At 38.9% G+C, this 19,220-nt stretch overlaps 1 protein-coding gene across 7 annotated transcripts in view; it reads left to right on the top strand.

The window, feature by feature from the left end:
• Positions 1-19,220, top strand: part of ZNF521 (zinc finger protein 521) — a 275,012-nt gene that overhangs the window by 78,778 nt on the left and 177,014 nt on the right. The window lies entirely within an intron of this gene.

Here is a 19,220-nt window from a genome sequence, read left to right on the forward strand (position 1 = left end):
GTTTTGCAGCTAGGTTAAGAAAATTATTAACCTAAGGTTTTTATCAATCTTAATAACTATGATAATGTAATTTGATTGTGGTAGGAACCAGTAGTTTGAAGGGTGGATGAAATTAATGTTTCTTGTGTGTTCAGTCCTGGAAACTAAGTTTAGATGTCAAAGTTACCTTCCAGTTCTGGATGGATTTATATACTTTTGGCCTGGGGCTTAATGACCTTCATTCTTACCTTGGCTTTAGGAGATTTGAGATTTGTGATAAGGTATGCTTGCGATCTGGAACAGTGCCTAACTAGTGGTTTATTGAGAATTGCCCAAGCCAGTATGGTTGACTCTTGAACAAGGCAGGAATTAGGGGTGCTACCCCCATGCAGTGGAAAGTCTGTATAACCCTTGACTGCCCACCAAATTAACTACTAATAACCTATTGTTGACTGGAAGCCTTAGTGATAACGTCGTCGATTAACACATATTTTGTATCGTACATGTATTATATACTTTATTCTTACAATAAAGTAAGTTAGAGAAAAGAAAATGTTATAAGAAAATCATGAGGAAGAAGAACTATATTTATAGCACCATACTGTATTTATTGAAAAAGTCCACATATAAGTGGACCCACGCAGTTTAAACCCATGTTGGTCTTAATTACAAAAGAGAAGGAGCTGTTCACTGGCTAATTCTAAAACAACCATCTCCCTCCACTGCCCCTTCTTTTCCCCATTTCACAATTACACACCAAAAGCATCTAAGTTGACGTTCAGAAAATGTTTGAAAAAGGCAAACTTCTTCTTGACAGTCTCTTTGCTCCCCTCCTCAACCCCTTTGCACCTCCTAATTCTCTCTATACGTCTCTTGGCAGGTCCGGTGCTTTAGCCATTCTAAACCCACTCTGGGGGTACAGGCTCACGTACCCTCTTCCTATACTTAGCTTCTGCTCCAGGTGGAACTCCTGTTTTTCAATGTGATCCATTTTAGCTAAGTATTAACAATGTGGTCCTATTTCACCTTATATTTATTTACCATATCAAAAGGCTCACCACTTTATTATTTTGATTACTTGTTTGTTGCTCTTCTTAACCGGGGGCTCCATGAGAGCAGAGATATTTTTCTTGCATCACGGTAAATAGTAAGTTATTTGTCAAATGACAAATGAACAGCTAATAGGAGCACATTCACGCTAGATGTTAATAACCAACATGGTTTTAACCTTCCCAGACTTCTCTTCTTCTTTTTTTTTAAACTAAGACTTTATTTTTTTAGGGCAGTTATAGCTTCACAGCAAAGTTGAAGGGAATGTACAGAAATGTCCCATATACCCCCTGACCCCACTTGTGTGTAGCCTCCCCCCATTTTCAATGTCCCCCACCAAGAGGTGCATTTTTTACAACTCAGGATCCTACATTGACCTCATAATCACTCAAAGTCTCTGGTTTACATTATATTTCATTCTTAATGCTGTACATTCTATGGGTTTGGACAAATGTATAATGATGTGTATCCATCATTTTGGTATCATACAGAGTATTTTCGCTGTCCTCCAAATCCTCTGTGCTCTGCTTATTCATTCTTGCCTCCATCCCTAAACCCTGGCAATCTACTGTCTCTTAGTTTGGCCTTTTCCAGAATGCTATATATGTGGAATCATACAGTCTGTGGCTTTTTCAGATTGGCTTCTTTCTCTTAGTAATATGTAAGTAATATGCTAGGTTTGTCATGTTTTTTGATGGCTGGATAGCTCATTCCTTTTAAGTGTTGAATCATATTCCATTGTCTGGATGTACCACAGTTTATTTATCCATTCACTCCTAAAGGATATCTTGGTTGCTTCCAAGCTTTGGGAGTTATGAATAAAACTGCTATACATATTCATGTTCAGGTTTTTGTATGGTCATATATTTCAACTCCTTTGGGTAAATACCAAGGAGCATGATTGATGGGTCATCTGGTAAGTTTATCGTTAGTTTTGTAAGGAGCTGCCACACTGTTTTCTAAAGTGGCTCTACCATTTTGCATTCCCACCAGCCAAGAACAAGAGTTCCTGTTGCTCCGCATCCTTGTCAGCATTTGATGGTTTTGTGTTCTTGATTTTGTGTGTAGTGGTAAGGTCTTTTTGATTTTAACCCAGACATTTTGTATTTTGTAGAGATAAGGTCTATTATTTCAATAACCGAATCGGTGGCTTTTGAATAGTGTAACAAAGTGGAAAAAAAAATCATTAGGGTATTGTGAGGGAAGACTTTCTGGAACATAGGAGTCCCCGTAAAAGAGTCCTTCGCTGCAGGAATTTATAACTCCCAGGAAAAGTATCTGCCTTAAGCTGTAACTGTTTTCTAAAAAAGAAAAAAGAAAAAAAAAAAGAAAAAAGAGAAAAAATCCAGTCTATCTCTGAGCTTACAGGTTCTCTATAATTCCCACTTATGTTTTCAGAGCAGGTCATTCAGAAGGGGTGTGGAAGACCAAATGGTATGGGGTGGAGCAGAGAAAAATGGGTGGAAAGAAGTAGTTGTTTGCAAGTACTATATATGGACTTCTTGTACTGCCCTTTATAGGGCAAAAGTTATTGTCCATTGTGCTACTATCTCTTAATTGTTTGTTTACTTAACTAAGGGTTTTACAACCCTAGTAAAAACTTAAAGAGTTTTGTGATGTTTGGTCTGTAGCTCTGTTTGTTTGGAAAAGCCTGGCTTCTTTAGTGCTGGTGAGGTAAAAGCAGGGGACAAGTGGGTGATAAGTTAGGCGCAGAGTCAGCAATTCTGGGCATAGTTTACAAGTACAGGACTTTCAGTAGAGAGGGTTTCTGTGAGCACGTTCCACAGAGACAGGCTTAGAGAGCCCCACCTAGTCATGGCCGGGGGAGAGGGGCATATTGGGACTGGACAGCATCAGCGTGATCTTTTTGTTGAGTGGTTTAAAAAAATTTTTAAATACACACACATATGTGTATGTGTATATATGTATGTGTTACTCCTCTCTCTCTCTCTAGCTCCTGCTGAGAGAGAGACACAGAGACAGACAGAGAGGGAAGAGGGTGGAGGGAAGGGGGAGCAGAAACTGGAAAGAGGGAGAGAAGGGGGAACAGAGAGAAGGAAGAAGAGGAACAACAGATCAAATACATTCTTTTGGCTTTTTGTCTTTCTTGCTAACTGTTCATAAATATGGGCCAAGTCCGCTCTATGTTGTGGCTAGAGAAAGGGGGATGATGGAGTCATTCATGGAAAAGGCAAGCCTGTATTAGGCCCCTTCCGTGTGCTAAGTATACCACGTAACAAGGACGACAAACCTCATACATTATGAAATTGAGCGGGGAGTCAGTCCCGTTAACTGCTGAGGGTACGGGGTGTTCTTGGAACAAGGAAGACGCAGTTCAGAATAGGGTTTGAGCAGTGAGCTCTAAAGCCCATCCTCTAGCTCCTGATAATCAAACAAGGGAAGTATTTAGTTATAAAAGACGAACTGACTTGCCTTAAAGTTTCTGTTTTGCTAGTAACTGGAGACTCTATGATGTAGCAGATGTTGGACCAAACGCCTGATGATTCTGGACGTGGATTCCCAGAGTACCAGACTCCCTTTCGGACCCTCCCATTCATGCCTTAGCAACTATGCTTCAGCACTCACTAACACTCCAGACTAGAGCCAAGAGACAAAAGCAGGAGAAGAATCTTTCTTCCAGGTTTCAGTATTTCACTCTGTCGCAATTGTGCTTTCATAATAGAAGACCTATATACGTTATTTATAAAGCAGTGGTTCTGTTTTAGTTGAATTCTGGTGACCTGTATTTTTCCTTCCCGTACTCCGTTTGCAGTTTTCCTCTCCATGTGCCTCACTATTTTTATTTGTATCTATGAATCTCATGGGGATTTTGAAGGTTGAAGAGCAAACAAAATGTTGGTGAGGTATTCTAAGCATTGAAGAGTTACAATAAGTATATATACATGACGCAGGAATGATGATAATAGTGGGAAATCCAATTCTTTCTCTCAGAAACATGCCAAAAAGTGTAAAATTTTGTGATAGATCCTCAGCAATAGTAATAATAGCTATAATTTATTGAGAGCTATAATTTTTTGAGAACTTACATTATATTTTCTCAGTGCATTTTTAAAAGAAACCCATGAGGCTGAAATATGTTTTTCAGATGAAGATGCTGAGGTGCTGGAGAAAAAACTGAGTAACTTGCATGAGGTTCTCTTCCTCCACAGTCCATACACTCACCCTCTGTGTTGCATAGCCCTTTTATGGTGCTATGTGTCTCTTTTAATGCTGACTGCATGCCCTGATATGCACTAAACATCTTACTTCATTAGCTGACTTAATCCTTCCAAGTAACCTTATGAAGGGTGGGTATTGATCTTGTTTTGTTCTACCATTTTATCTGTGAGGCATATTTATTTAATTCAGGCACATGGTAGATAAGTGGCAGAGCTGGGATTTGAACCCAGAATTGGTGTGACTCAGGAGATTCTGGCATTTACCATTGCAGTTTTCTTGTCTCCGAACCAAATCAGCTTGTGCCCAAAAAGCTTTCAGTAGTTTCCCAAGGCTCTACAAATAAACTTCAAAGTTTACCCTGCACTTCCTACATAATTTGCCAGGGCTGAGCTTTGCAGCCCTCCCTGCCCTGCCCTCCACGTCATTGCCTCTGCCCCAGGCCCATGTGTTCACAGCTCTGTGAACAGACCTAGCACCTTCGCTCCCAACCTATTCCCATCCAATGCTTTCTGTCTGCAGTCAGTCCCCTTCTCACCTCTTCTCCCTCCTAGTTTCAGGGTTTTTTCCTCTCGGAGGCCTTCATGGAGCCCCACGTCTAGGTGTGTCCCCTGTCACATACTCTCAGAGTATTACCTGTTGGGTAATATCTGTCTTGTGACAGACCCTATCAAGTCTGAAATACCATTGACTGCTGGATTCCCAGTCCCTGGCACAGAGTAGGCCCTGGACAAATCTCTGCTGCTCACGGATGGAAGGAATGAACGGCCATGATGCTAGTTTGCCTGGACCCCTGGCCACACCGTCGTCTCGTTTCTGTGTCTTTGTTTCCCTCGCTGCTCCCTTCAGCCCTATTCTTATCTCTGCTTCTGGAAGTTTGTGCCCAGAGTGTCCTCTTCAGCTACTTTGGGGATGACCTAATCTGATCCCCTGTTAGATATGAGCCCCTCGAGTACATAATAGTGTACATATTTGTTGGATTGAAGCAAATTGATACCATAACTCAGTCTTAAGAGGGTTTATTTCACGAGGGTCACAAGAATTGAATCAAAGTGCACTTCAAAAGTTTCTCTTTTGCTAAATGACAAATCCAAACTTGGCTGAGACCTGTAGCTAGAAGGGGCCAATTTAAAATAGCTCATGGTTTGATCCTGCTCCCGGGGAGGAGGAAGCTGCCAGTACTGTCTTGTTGGGAGGGTCAAGGGGAAAGGCTGGTTCTCTCTTCAGTGTGGACTTTTCCTGGCTGCCGTGTTGATAAAACACCGGCTCTGAGAGCTCGGACCACATGGGTTCCAATCTTCTGCTTACTGACTCTTAGGCATGGATTAGGCCTCAGTTTCCTAGTCTGCAAAACCTGATAAGTTTTTGTGAAGCATAAATGACTTGACATAAGTGAAACATGTAGCAAGGTGCCTGGCACTTTGTGATTACCCAGTAAATGATAGCTATTCTTTTTATTATAATATTTTATACCTAAATAGTACTAGAGGTCTGCAGAACATTTTCGCATACCATATTGTAGTAGATAGGCAGACAGCCCCTGAGAAGCCCACATGGGTGGTCTTTTGTAAATAGAGAGACTGCATATCCCCAGTGTCATTTTTGATAAGTTTGATTCTTGGCCTTGAGTTTCTTCCTTCTTCCGAAGAATCCATAGGGTTATAGAAACCGAAGATAGGAAAGCTGGTGAGTTAACAGACTCTTCTCTCGCTGGCCTGAGATTCCTCCTAATGGTCTGTTTCTGGTGTTGTTTCGGTTACAGTTAAAATTCCCTCCAGCATGGAGGCTTCCAACACATTTCTCAGGAAGCTTTTCTTTTAACATGTTGCCATTAGGATTTTTTTCCTTGATATAAAACCTGAATTTTCCTTTGCTTAATTTAATCCCTCTTCACATACACCTCGGACCTCTTTAAATAATTCTTTTCCCTCCTTGCCATTTGCACCTTTCAGTTACTTGTAGAGAGTTGTCATAGGTCCCTTTGGGCCTAATCCTGTCACTGTAATTCATGTTGGGCAAGCTGTACATTTTGTATTAGTCTGTGGGCATATTCTAAGAACGCTGTCTTGCTGGAATAAAGGCAATGCTCCCAGGGTATTATCCAAACCTTATCATCAATAACAGCTACTAAATGTGAAACAAAGAGAGTGACTTTTTGAGGAAACAAAGGAAGTAATGAACAGGAGACGTTGTTTACCTTTTTATATTATTATTATTATTATTATTATTATTATTATTAATTATGAGAGTGCCTCTTGTTATAAAGAATAAACAATTTAATTTATAATTTATACCCATAGAGGGGAATACCATATGGATATCCCCAAACAACAGATAAATCAAAAGATATTCTTAGTTTTTGAATGTGAAAGGGTGTGTGTGTGTGTGTGTGTGTGTGTGCGTGCGCACATCTAATGATCTGGTAGCTTATTCAAAATACTGAAAACTGAGAAAACTAAATATAAAAGAAACCGGAAAGTTGATGAGCTTCACCTAGCATAATGGAATATGAATCTCTTTCTAAGTTTCTACAGTCACGACTCTTTAGAAACATGGGCCCAGCCTTTCTGATTAGAAGAGATATAAAGAATTTTAAAATCTAGGGGTGCCTGGGTGGCTCAGTCAGTTAAGCATCTGACTCTTGATTTTGGCTCAGGTCATGATCTCAGGGTCGTGAGATCGAGCCCTGCGTTGGGCTCTGCACTCAACCTGGAGCCTGCTTAAGATCCTCTCTCTCCCTCTCCCACTGCCCCTCCCTCCCCACTCATGCTCGTTCTCTCTCTCTCTCCCTCCCTCTCTAAAAAATTTAGAAAACATAAAAAAGAATTTTAAAATCTACTTTTGATCATATACAAACATCTCGGACAAGCTGGCAAGTGTTTTCCAGGGAGGACGAGACTTCATAGCCATTGCGACTGGTCAGGATGGAGTAATCCCCTAGGATGTCTTCCTATTGGCTTTGGGAGCTCGGTGTAGTCACTGGAGGCCAAAGGGAGCAGAAAGTATCACTTGCAAATGAATTACTGACTCTCAGGCAGTTGACCCTCCACTCTGAGACAGTCTTAGAATTTTAGAACTTCCTGGCCAGAGAACAGTATAGAAATCTCGTCTCTCCCAAATTTACCTAAAAAAATGAACTTGGGTTCAAGCCACAAGTGATACACTTCAAGTCACGTAGGAAGTTGCCAGCAGAGGTGTTGTCTGAGCCAGGCATCCTTTCCTAGCTGTGTATAGGGTCCCGCTATGAAAACTCATTCATAGCTTGATAAGGACATTCAGCTTAGAAGCCCATCTTGACAAGTCAATTGAGCAATGGACTGAAATGGGTATCAACTAAATGCTCTTCTCTGAAATAGATCTTTTTAATCATTATAAGATTTGAGCTCAAAGAAGGAACTTAGGTATTGCTTAAGTTGATTATCAATTCTATTTTCCTCAAGGCAACAGAAGTTCCTAAAACAATGAGTCCAACATACTTACCCTGGAAGTTACTCCATCCCTGAAAGATGGACCGTAACCCCCATCTCTAGCCTCATTTCTGATTAATCTTTTCCAATCTCTGTGTCTTTCTCTGTGCTTTTTCACATTCACCCAGGATGTTTCTTTTCTTTAACTATATCTGTGATGTCTTTAGGGAAGTAGCTTTCCCATGGTGTTCTGAAATCATCCTGAAGTCATGCCCAGTGTTTCTGGACCATTTGACCCCCTATCTTTCTCTGAGACTCCATATGCCTTCTTCTGCCATTGGTGAACTCATTTCTCCTCCTTCGGCTACAGGCGTATTTATATTTCCCACCCAACATTGCTCTTGTCCTTCTTCATTGAATCGCCCCATTTCCTCACAAAGGACTGCAGAGTAAGGAGGGCCTTTTCAGCATCATCTGGCCTCTGGGATACAGTTCCTGTACATTGCCCCTGTCGGGGGCCTCTTTTCAGCCCTTCATGTCTCAGAGGGAGAATCAGAGACTACTTCTGTCACAAGCCCCTCTGAAATGCTCCATTCTGAATGCAGCGACACACCCCAACCTGACATTCTCTTTCCCTTCTTTGAATCTCTGCTGGGCTCCTTTTAAGGCGTCTGTGTTTTTCCTTGCATGCATCATAGTTGCATATGCTTCTTAATTATGCTAAATTAAAAATATTTTTTAATTGTGGTAAAGTATACGGAACATAAAGTTTTATCATCTTAACCATTTTTAAGCATGCAGGTCAGGAGTGTTAAGTACATTCACTCTGTTGTGCAACCAATCTCTGGGACTCTTTTCATCTTGCAAAACTGAAACTCATTACTCATTAAACAACAACTCCCCATTTCCTTCCCGCTCCAAGGCCTTGGTAACCACCCTCCTATTTTCTGTGTCCATGAATCGAATACTCCTGATACCTTGTCTAAGTAGAATCATATACAGTATTTGTCCTTTTGTTACTGGCTTAATTCACTTAGCATAATGTCCTCGAGGTTCATCCGTGTCATATTACAGGATTTCCCTTTTCTTTAAAGACTGAACGTTATTCCACTGTATATGCACACCACATCTTCTTTATCCATTCATCCTTTGATGGACATTTAGGTTGCTTCCACTGTTTGGCTATTATGAATAATGCTGCAATAAATATGGTTGTGCAAATATCTCTTCCAGACCCTGCTTCCAGTTCTTTTGAGTATATGCCCAGGAGTGGGATTGCTGAAACATATGGTTAACTCGACTAAATTTTAAGCTCACACTATATTTTGAGCCTTGAGAGCAAGGACTGGGTCATTTTCATCTTTGTATCTTCTGAACATCTATCACAGTGCCTCATAGGTAATAGACATTCAGCAGGTATTTGTTGAATGAATCAATGAATGAATGAAAAAAAATCTTTCCTAATATTGAATGTGAATGACTTGTATAGATTAAAATATTTACTCGATTTACATCAGAAATCAAATGGCAGGGAAAGGGTATATAGAAAAATACATTCAGTTACTAAAATATGTCCAAAAATAAGAACCCAAGAACACTGTATACATTCTTATGTAGTGACTATATGGGTAGTTTTCTGATAGGTGGTTGCAGCTTTATACAAATTTCCACCTTCCTTTTTACTCTGTATGTAAAGAGCTATACCCCATTAACTACCAAAATTCACAATTGTTTCCAGAATAGTGAAAGTAGCTTTTACAAAAATAATTGTAAAATGTAAAGTAATCGAAAACAGGTTCATGCTCTGTGTAATGATCAGATAACTTGAGTGAAAGCAGCAATTATGTGTTCCTGGACCACACTGGAGGTGGGAAACAAGAAAAGCATATGCCATGCTGCATATTATTAAGAAGGCAACACTTTATATTTACTTTGCACTTAAAAGTTTGAATGATCTGGCTAACAGAAACAGAAAAGACCTAGGCTTTGGAATACATTAAAATTGCATATACAGTAAGACAAATTGCTATTTTATAAGCTTGCCACAATGTAGTAAATTTGTACTTATGGTGTAATTCATAATAAATTTGCATAACATTTACTGGGGGCTTTCACTGTGCTATTTCATTTCTTTCAACCTCTTTCTTAGGGGTGGCACCACTCCATTATATAATCCAAGGGTCTACATATGAAAGGGAAGGTGGGGTGGGGAAGAAATCGAGGGAGAAAGGTCTGTAATCAAACAAGCTACAAAAACCCCAGCAGGGAACAGCGGGTATCAATTAAGATTCAGAGAAAAGTCCGTTTTTACAATGGGCTACTAATATATATCACAGGTCCATCTCCTATTTCTTATTTTCTTCTTTCTTTCTTTGGTGTCTATGAGAGTTCCAAGCTCCCATCCACTGCTTGAGGGTGTAAGGAAACTAGAACCTACATCCTTTGTTACTCCATATTCATTCAGATTGAGTTTATAGAGGGTACCTTGATCTGAATGTAAGTTATCAGGGAGAAAAAAAACAACCCTGTAAATCAACCACAACTGGAACTCCGCTTGCATCTGCCAAAAAGAAACTTAATTAGTTTTAAAAGATATTAGGTTAGGGGCACCTGGGTGGCTCAGTCGGTTAAGCGTCTGACTTCTTCTCAGGTCATGATATCTGGGTCCTGGGATGAGCCCCGCGTGGGCCCCCCTCTGAGCAGGGAGCCTGCTTGTCCCTCTGCTCCTCCCCCTCCTCGTGCACCCTCCCCCCCTCAAATAAATAAATAAAATCTTTTTTAAAAAAGATATTAGGCCAGAGGTAAGTGAGAATTTGATTAAAAATCAAAATTATGGGCAGCTATCCTGGGTGATAGCTGATGAATATATTGCTATTTTATTACTAAGGAACGTTGCTTTTTTGTTTTGTTTTGTTTTGTTTTTTACCTGATTCATTTTGTTTAGCCCTGTCAAAATGGGATTAAAACATGTTAAGTGAGATAATATACATGTTTCCATGTTGAAGACAAAATAAGTACATACCAGTGCTTACATTACTTTTGTTGCATTTACATTGCTTCACTGATTTTGCCGCATGTCTCAGACATCCCTTACAATTCCATAATTCCAGTTGTCCATATCGGCTGGTGAGGTAGATGTAGAGCCTGGAACCCAAAATGAAAAGCATCGATGACTATTATGGGGCTTGAGGCAAGAACTTAATTCCTCTGAGCTGAAAAACAGCGTGCTGGACAAGCTGATTTCGGATGCTTCCAGCTGTAGATTTTCCCTTTTCTCTGGGATAGTGTCGTACAAGGTTAATGGGTGTCTGGACTACCACACAGTCAGAGCACCCGAATAACCAAGGCAAGGATTTGAGTTCATATTATGTGTGAAAATTATCCAAAGAGAAGTGCAGAGTGCTTGAAAATATTTTCCGCACACATCTGCTATTGAGCTCTTTGGAGGTATAGTCGAAGCCCGTACCCTGCCGTGTGGTGCCCTTAATACTGATTTCCTACTTACATCTGTATTTCTCTAGAGGATCTGAGCAAATGATATGTGGATCATTTTTTATTAAGCACGCTTTTTATTATCCAAAATGCTGGGTCTCGTTTAACTTTGACTTATGACATCTCCATTATTAGCAAATACTTTTTTTTTTGAAGCACAGAATCTAAACAGAAACATGCCTTTTCCCCATGATATATGGTGTCTTTTCACTAAAAACTTGTCAAAATCCAAATATATACACATCTTGGAGCACCCTAACTTTTAAAAAGTAGATCGGGTGGAGTAAATATACTCAGTATTAGTACAAGAGGTAAGATCAATAGAAGTCACAAAAAAATGTGGGTCTCGGGGCGCCTGGGTGGCTCAGTTGGTTAAGCGACTGCCTTCGGCTCAGGTCGTGATCCTGGAGTCCCGGGATCGAGTCCCGCATCGGGCTCCCTGCTCGGCGGGGAGTCTGCTTCTCCCTCTGGCCCTCCCCCATCTCATGCTCTCTCTCTATCTCATTCTCTTTCTCAAATAAATAAAATCTTAAAAAAAAAAAAAATGTGGGTCTCATGCTTTTAAACACCAATTATTTCCCCAAAGTAGCCTGAATATGATAGGCTTCCTTCAAGATCAGTAATGTCTCAAGAATTTGGCAGCGCTAAGAAATGGAAATGCAGTGCTAATTTATACTTCAGATGTCCAAGGCACTGGTACCCAGGCAGAAAGGGCGTATGCCAGGAACCAACATAGTAATTTGTAGAAATACAGCTTCTTGGAATTACCGGGTTCAAAAGGAAAATTCTTCTCTGACTTTTTGTGTTTTTCTGTTATCATAAGAGGTGTATGAATCTGATTTATGAACAAGTCCTGCTATAAATAATAAAATAATAAAATGGCATGTCAGCAAGGGATAAAGAGTTACTTACAGAAGTTAAAGTGAAATTAAGTAACTCCTGCGCCCACTTATGAAAGTGCCCATTATTCTCGGTTCAAGAACAGTTGAATGGTCATAAATACTATGTTAAAGTTGGTTTGTCTCACGGATAAGGCTTTTATAAATACTTAAAATGGAATCAGCACACACCCTTTTACCCATGCTGATTTTTGTTTATCCTTGCAACATATTTTGAAAGCTCTGCGCTACTGTGTTCAAGCCAGTAGGAAGCAGAAGCACTTACTTGCACAGCATTTAACACTCAGATACAAAGCATCTCCAGCACACTAAGGATGTGCTCTGGGGTTTGAAGCTAATGTGAATGCCAGGCCAAAGTGGGGAGAACTTTATAAGATACTGAATAAGAAACTCCTCTGCCATTTGCTATGAGATGGAAAGAAAGAAAGGGGGGACATAGAAAAGAAGCAATTTGTCTTCTTCAGATGCATCCAGGGAAAATACCTCGTCTTAAAAACGGAAATGACTGGAAGGTGTGCAGCAGATTTTCTGATATATGGTATATTATGATCCAGATTGCTTTGTTCAAGAAAAAAAAAAAATTCTGGTAAATAAGTTGCAATGTGGTCCTCTGTATTTTTCCATGAAATATTAGGCCTTTGTATAATATGTGCATAATTTTTATGAATCAGAACCTGAATCATAAATAAAATGTTAATGTGTAGACACATTTAACTGTGGAGCAGATGGAAAAATAGGAATGTGTTAGAAAACTAGGTATTTGCAGAAGCTAATGAAGTTAATTGGTCTCATTTGACTACCTTATTTTCCCAAACCCCCTAAAGACTGGGCTTTTTTATTTCTTTAATTAAAAATGAGTTTGGTATGTTAATATTATAACCTTTCATTTTTTCCTGGTTTTCTATATAAATGTCTTATTTATAGAACCACCCTTAGGAGTCTAGTATTAGTAAGAACATTAGTAAAGTGGGAGCAGTAAGAAGGGTGCTAATACTATACAAAAGCTATTAGTCACATACATTGGGATAATGTGTGCTTTTACACCTTATTATTACTTCCCTGTCCTGTTTTCTTTTGATTACATAGAGAAAGACCTATTTTCCTCTAGCCTAAAAATGGTACAAGTAAAAATACATAAAATAATGATTGTTGAGCAGAATTTAATTTTTAAATATCAGTACTTGAACATACTTTGATTGGTTAAATTACATGGTAAACTTCCATTGAAATATCAACAGTATGAAATCAGAGAAATCACAGCCCTGAGCTAATCAATACCAAGTGTGTAGATAATTTTCCCTAAAGTATTCCTTGTATAGGGAAAAGTTAAAAAGCAAAATATTTAGCTATTCGCCAAAGAGTGCTTTTTAATTAGAGCTTTATGTTTTGGCTGCCACTTTGGAATACAGAGTGAATAGTGAAGGTATAGTTGCATACTGCAAAGGATCCTGGGACATTGTTTCTCTAATGTCATCACTAACATAATGCATTTGTATTGATTGTCTATGATTTCTGTATATGGATGATTGAGTTTGAGCAAACTACTCAAGGTTTCAAAGGATTTGGATAATGTTACACTATAGGGTTGGAAATCTCTTTGAATATTGTATCGCAAAGGGACAAAGACACAGTTTCAGTGCATTTATTAGGCCCTTGCTGTAGAAATAGGAACAATAGACCATCTTTTTTAAGTTAAGAGATCTTGGAACAGGCGACTCTAATAAATCCTGGGTTTAAGAAGAGTGGTACGTGCTGCAATGCCGAAATTGTTTATTCATCTGGAATGTATTAGAATCTTGATTAATCAGAAGACATCTGCAGTTTTACATAAAAAGCAGAGTGGGCAGTTTGGCAAATAGAAGTGGAAAGGGAGAAAGAAAAAGCCAGTCCCATAGAATGCTATTGTTTCTTTTTTGATCAAGCATTGTTATTCTTAATAGGACAGAGCAATCCGACATTTTCCACCTACAGAAGTGCAGTATAGAATTAAAATCTGCAGCTTTGAGAACAGACAGGTCCCTTTAAAGCCTTATATTCAAAGTAATTTTATATATATCCCCCTCCTTCTAGAAGATCCAAGCAGAAGGAAAAAAAAACTCATTTATTTGATTGGTTTATATGATATCAAACATATGCATATTTTTGCAAGTCTAAAATTTAACATTTCGTAGACTATATTTTCACATGTAATACTTAAAAAATATATTTTTCACTTCAGAATCCCTTACCTCACAATTATTTTTAACTAAATGGAAGTGCATGATTTCTGCATAAGACACCTTAAATTTCAGGGTAACCAAACAATTGCTATTGGAATAGGTCATGGAAACTATGGTGTTTGAGGGAAACCAAAATCAAAGTTTGTAAGATCTGTATAATTCACATGGTTTCCTGAATGCCAGGACATCTTACAAAAGGGAATGATGAGATCAGAGCTCACTATTTGGAAGAGAACACGTTTGGCAGCTAGTTTCTGAAGAATCTGACACCCATACAGACACCAATCTCTAAGGCCAATAGGTGAAAGATTGTTACAGTCTTTGCAGAAGGCAGAAATTCATGCATATAGCAATCATCCTTAGGGGAATAAAAGGAACAAATTCTGACCAATTTAAATGTGACAGTTTTAAAGAAGGCGGAAACAAGAAAAAATAGCTATCTTACTCCGTATCTATTCCACAGTAGGATTTGGCAAAGAAATCTCTTGATGATAATGTAGGTATCTGCTATTGGATACTTCCTGAAAGTTGACCAATGACTATTTTTGGCCACCCAGTCACAGACAGCTAAATAATATACAATAGATTCTAGAAGCAAACTTGCTTTGTAGGAGAAAGTATTCATGAATTACAGAACTAAAAAGACAATGGACACATGAAAAATGATTGAAGGATGAAATTCCTTAACAGGCATTAGCAGAGTTAAATTTATGTAGTTAAGGTTAGAATATAGTTTGTCAGAATATGAGGACCAGCCTTCACCAACCCTCCCCCGAAGTGTGATATTTCGATCATTTTTAGGCAAAGGCGAATTTGCTTATTTTAGTAAAGACAGCAGAGATTTTAAAAAAAGAAATACGATGTGTTAAATATTTATTCTTAGTATATGAGAGGGGTTTGTTAATACATGATAAGACAATGCTATAATACAGCGGTTTGCAAACTTTTATGGTAAAAATCAAGATGGTAAATATTTTAGGTTCTGTGGGTCATACTGTTTCTGTCATAAGTAGTCAACTCTGCTTTATGGAAGAACTCATGCTTAATATGTAAATAAATGAGCATGGCTGTGTTCCAATAAAATTTTATTCGCAAAAACAGGTATATTTAGGTTGCCGGCCTAATTTGCCAACCCTTCTTAAAATAAATTGTTTAGCATTAATAGGTCCTCAGTAGTATTAGATGATTCTAATAATGCTCAGTACTTGAATTTTAAAGGAGTGCACACTTGTAACATTATCTATATAAGACAGAAGGAAATTTGTGGACACATGCCAATGCCTCAAATATTTACACTTTGTTATTAATGACTAATTGTTAGAGTAAGTAAGTGGGGGAAGTATGTAGAGGGTTTATACAAAGTTCTTTATCTAGGTAAAGCTAGAAAAGTACACAGGTAAAGGGATTGTTGTGAATATCAACATAACTTTCCAAGTAATCTTTACTAACTCAAATTATTTAGAAAACCAAAAGGTTATCTTTCCCTAAAAGTCCAGATGAAGAAGTTTACATTTTAAAACCACCACCTCATAATTGATAACATCATGACATACATTCATTCTTGCAAACACTTTTCCAGGAGAGCGAGAACAAGAAGGAATGTTATCACACAGAAACGTTCTTGCTTCGTATTCTGTTGTGGTCGTCTTTGCCTGTGTTCTTCCTACATAATGTTCCACTGGCATATCACATAGGTTCAAAGGTGTCGTTACTAACCTAGCATCAGTAGAACATATATGTGAGGCTCCTTTGTATAGGGATGACTGCTTTGTTCTAGTCTAACCAACTGGAGTCTTCTTTTGACCTCCCTTTGAGATCTGTGTGTGTGTATGTGTGCGCGCACGTGCGCATGCGTGTGTGTTGCTGTTTCAGGATAGCTGGCTTTAATTAGAAAGGAGTACGGTTGTTTCTTACATATGGCATTCAAAACTATCATCTCATCCTAATGATCTTCTTGCACACAGGTGCACTAACCAGCTACGTAGTGACAGTGGTATGATGGGTGGCAAGGAATTAGGAGGAATACACATTCCAGCGATTTTTTCTTTACTCATCATGTGTAATTAGTGAATGAATGATCTGTTCTTTTGGATCTGAATTTTTCTAGACAAGTGAATGCATCCCCTCCACTCTACCACCCCTGCTATTCCTTTACTTTAGATTTTCATCTCATCTGGACCATTGCCATAGCCTCTGGCCTTCATCCACTCCCTCCCGATCCAGAGCAGTCTGATGCAGTCCCTTCTCTTCTGATTGAAATTCTTTAACAGTTCTCTGTGCCTGAAAATAAACTCAAAGCCCTTAGCTTGATAAGCAAGTCTGTCGTGAGCTGGATCCTGGCCCTGTATGTAGCAATGTCTTCTGCCACTTCCTCCCACAAACTCTTATGTCCTAGTCCAGATCCTGGCTGCCTGTTAGCATCCCCCTGGGAAACTTAAAAAAAAAAAAAAAAAAACCCACTGATTTAAACTCATCCTCAGACTAGTGTAATTAGAATTTCTGGGACTAGGGTACAAGCATCAATATTTTTAAAAAGATCTGCAGGTGATTTTAATACACAGCCAAGTCTGAGTTATTCTATCTAGTCATTTGACACCATTGTTGGTTCCCTGATCACATCATCTGTGCTTTTGTACATACGGTTCTTTTTGCCTGAAATGCTCAGTCCCCTTTTCTATACCTGGGAAACTCCTGATTATTTTTTAAGGTTTAGCACAACACATCCTTGGGTGGCCTTTCTGTATCCCCCAAGATACAGTTGGTGTTTCTTCCATGGAATCCCACAGCCCTGCTTTTATTGCATTCCCCATTCCACTGTGTTGCAATCCTACTTTTACATGTCTGCCTTCCCCGTCCCATTCAGTGAACTATTCAGTGTCATAGTTCAGTGTCTTGGTGTTGGTGGACTTCTGTCTACTGTGCCAGGTACAGAGTCTCACCCTTAAATGTGGATCAGAAGAGCAAGACTGAGGTGTGGTAGCCAGGACACACCTAAAAATTTATTCACTGGCTCATTGGGTCAGCCTCAAAATGATCTCTGTTTCAAAGGAAATGAGGTGAAAGAAGAACTAGTCTGAAAACTAGACTGTCAAATTGGAGAGTCCATAGAATGAGCAGCACTATGGAAACCCTTCCCTGGGACGGCAGACCAAGTAAGGGCACCACAGCCATAGTAAAGGATATGGTCAGGACTTGGGGCAAGAGAGGTGACAAAGGAGAGAGAAAACATCAGTGGTAATCAAACAGACTTCTCTCTTATTTGGGGAAAGAAAACCAATGCTCGAGTTGAACTCACTCTAAGGTAACATGCTAGTAAGACTTGGGAAATGCACCAGAAAGCAAAACATTACTTTAAGAAATGGTAGAGAATGGTGGCAAGAAGACCAGGGCATGTGGCATCAGCCCCAAGCAACAACTGAAGCTTCCAAAGAAGATGGGACTGAGTAACTTTTACTTTCTTATAGTCTTAACAATAGTAGCTTCATTTAGGGGCTTTGATAAATCTTTGCTTATAACACCAATATAAAATATAGCCAACAAATTAGCTGAAGAATTAAAAGAAAATAGGATAAAATAAAAAAAATTATAATAGCAAATGAATCCTGTCTATTTCAGAAAGTTAATTCACCCCTTATAGTTGGTTGTGGTGTTATATTCCACGGACTCATACTGAGGAATCTAATATATTATGCATATTCACAAAATATACATGAAGTGTAGTAGCTTTTTTTTTTTTTTAAGGTTTTATTTATTTATTTGAGAGAGAGAGAGCATGAGCAGGAGGAGAAGCAGAGGGGAGAGGAGAGGGAGAAAGAATCTGAAGCAGACTCTATGCTGAATGTAGAGCCCATCATGGAGCTTGATCCCAGGACCCTGAGATCATGACCTGAGTTGAAACCAAGAATCAGACCCTTAACCAACTGAGCCACCCAGGTGTCCTGAAGTGTAGTAGCTTTTGAGTAACGAACTCATTTAATAATACTTAAAAAATCTTGTTCATAATGAGCACAAATGCACAAATATCTATGCTCTTTTAAAAATATATGTACATTTTAAATAGCTGTGTCTGTATTTATCCAAAACCAAGAGTGGGTGGAGATCTCATTTTGTATACCTCTGTATCCCAGTGCAGAGCCAAATGCCTGTTTGATGAATGAATGGGTCAAACCAAGAAGGAGTAGACTTGAATGAGTTTCGAAAGCAATTGAGACTGTTGCCTCAAATAAGCCACTTCTCCCAGGTCTTCCATCATCCACCTCGACTGTGTGAGGCATAGAATAAAAAGCACATTAGCTCAAAGATACATCATCAAGGGATTGTGCATTATAAAAAGTACTCATTGATGACCCACAATAAAATTAATGGAATTGAAAAAATTCTCTTTTCAGAAGAGACATGCTGAGACTAAACAACTTTGCATAAATGAGATCAATGAGATCAATGAAAATTTGCTAGAGCAACGTTGATTCATTTGCTTTTTGTAGTTTTCAATACAACCAAAAGTTTATTTCGTAAGTTGTTTACTTGAAATTCATCACATATTGTCTAATGGAACAATGCAGTAAATGCAGATTAGGTTCCTGGTCTAGCTCATCTCTCTCTCTCTTTTTTTAACATATGAGGTTTATAGTAAAGGGTCACAACATACAGTTTGTGAATTTTACAAAATCCCCAATAACAGGATGAAGGGACAGAAATCCAGCCATGCTTTAATCAGCCAGTGGAAAGGACAGTTTTTTGGTAGTTTTTCTATAAGAAGGGTACCTTCTGGAATTTCATCTTCTTGGATTGGATTGTCTTCTATAATTCTCATAAAGACGCCTTTGGTTTGCGCTATGGGCTGCTTGTGACTGAACAATGAGTCACACAGTGAGTTGTAAGCATTATTTAGATGGGAATTTGAATTCTGAGTCTTTAAGGAAGCCAGACTAGCCTTTCTTCAGGATTCACTGTAGGAGCAAGCACTCCTGGTCCTTTCCTGTGTTTCGTGAGCACTG

Source organism: Mirounga angustirostris, unplaced genomic scaffold (genome assembly GCF_029215605.1).
Source record: "Mirounga angustirostris isolate CCGP_5_RB_7025 unplaced genomic scaffold, mMirAng1.0.hap1 SCAF_14, whole genome shotgun sequence".
Classification (NCBI taxonomy): domain Eukaryota; kingdom Metazoa; phylum Chordata; class Mammalia; order Carnivora; family Phocidae; genus Mirounga; species Mirounga angustirostris.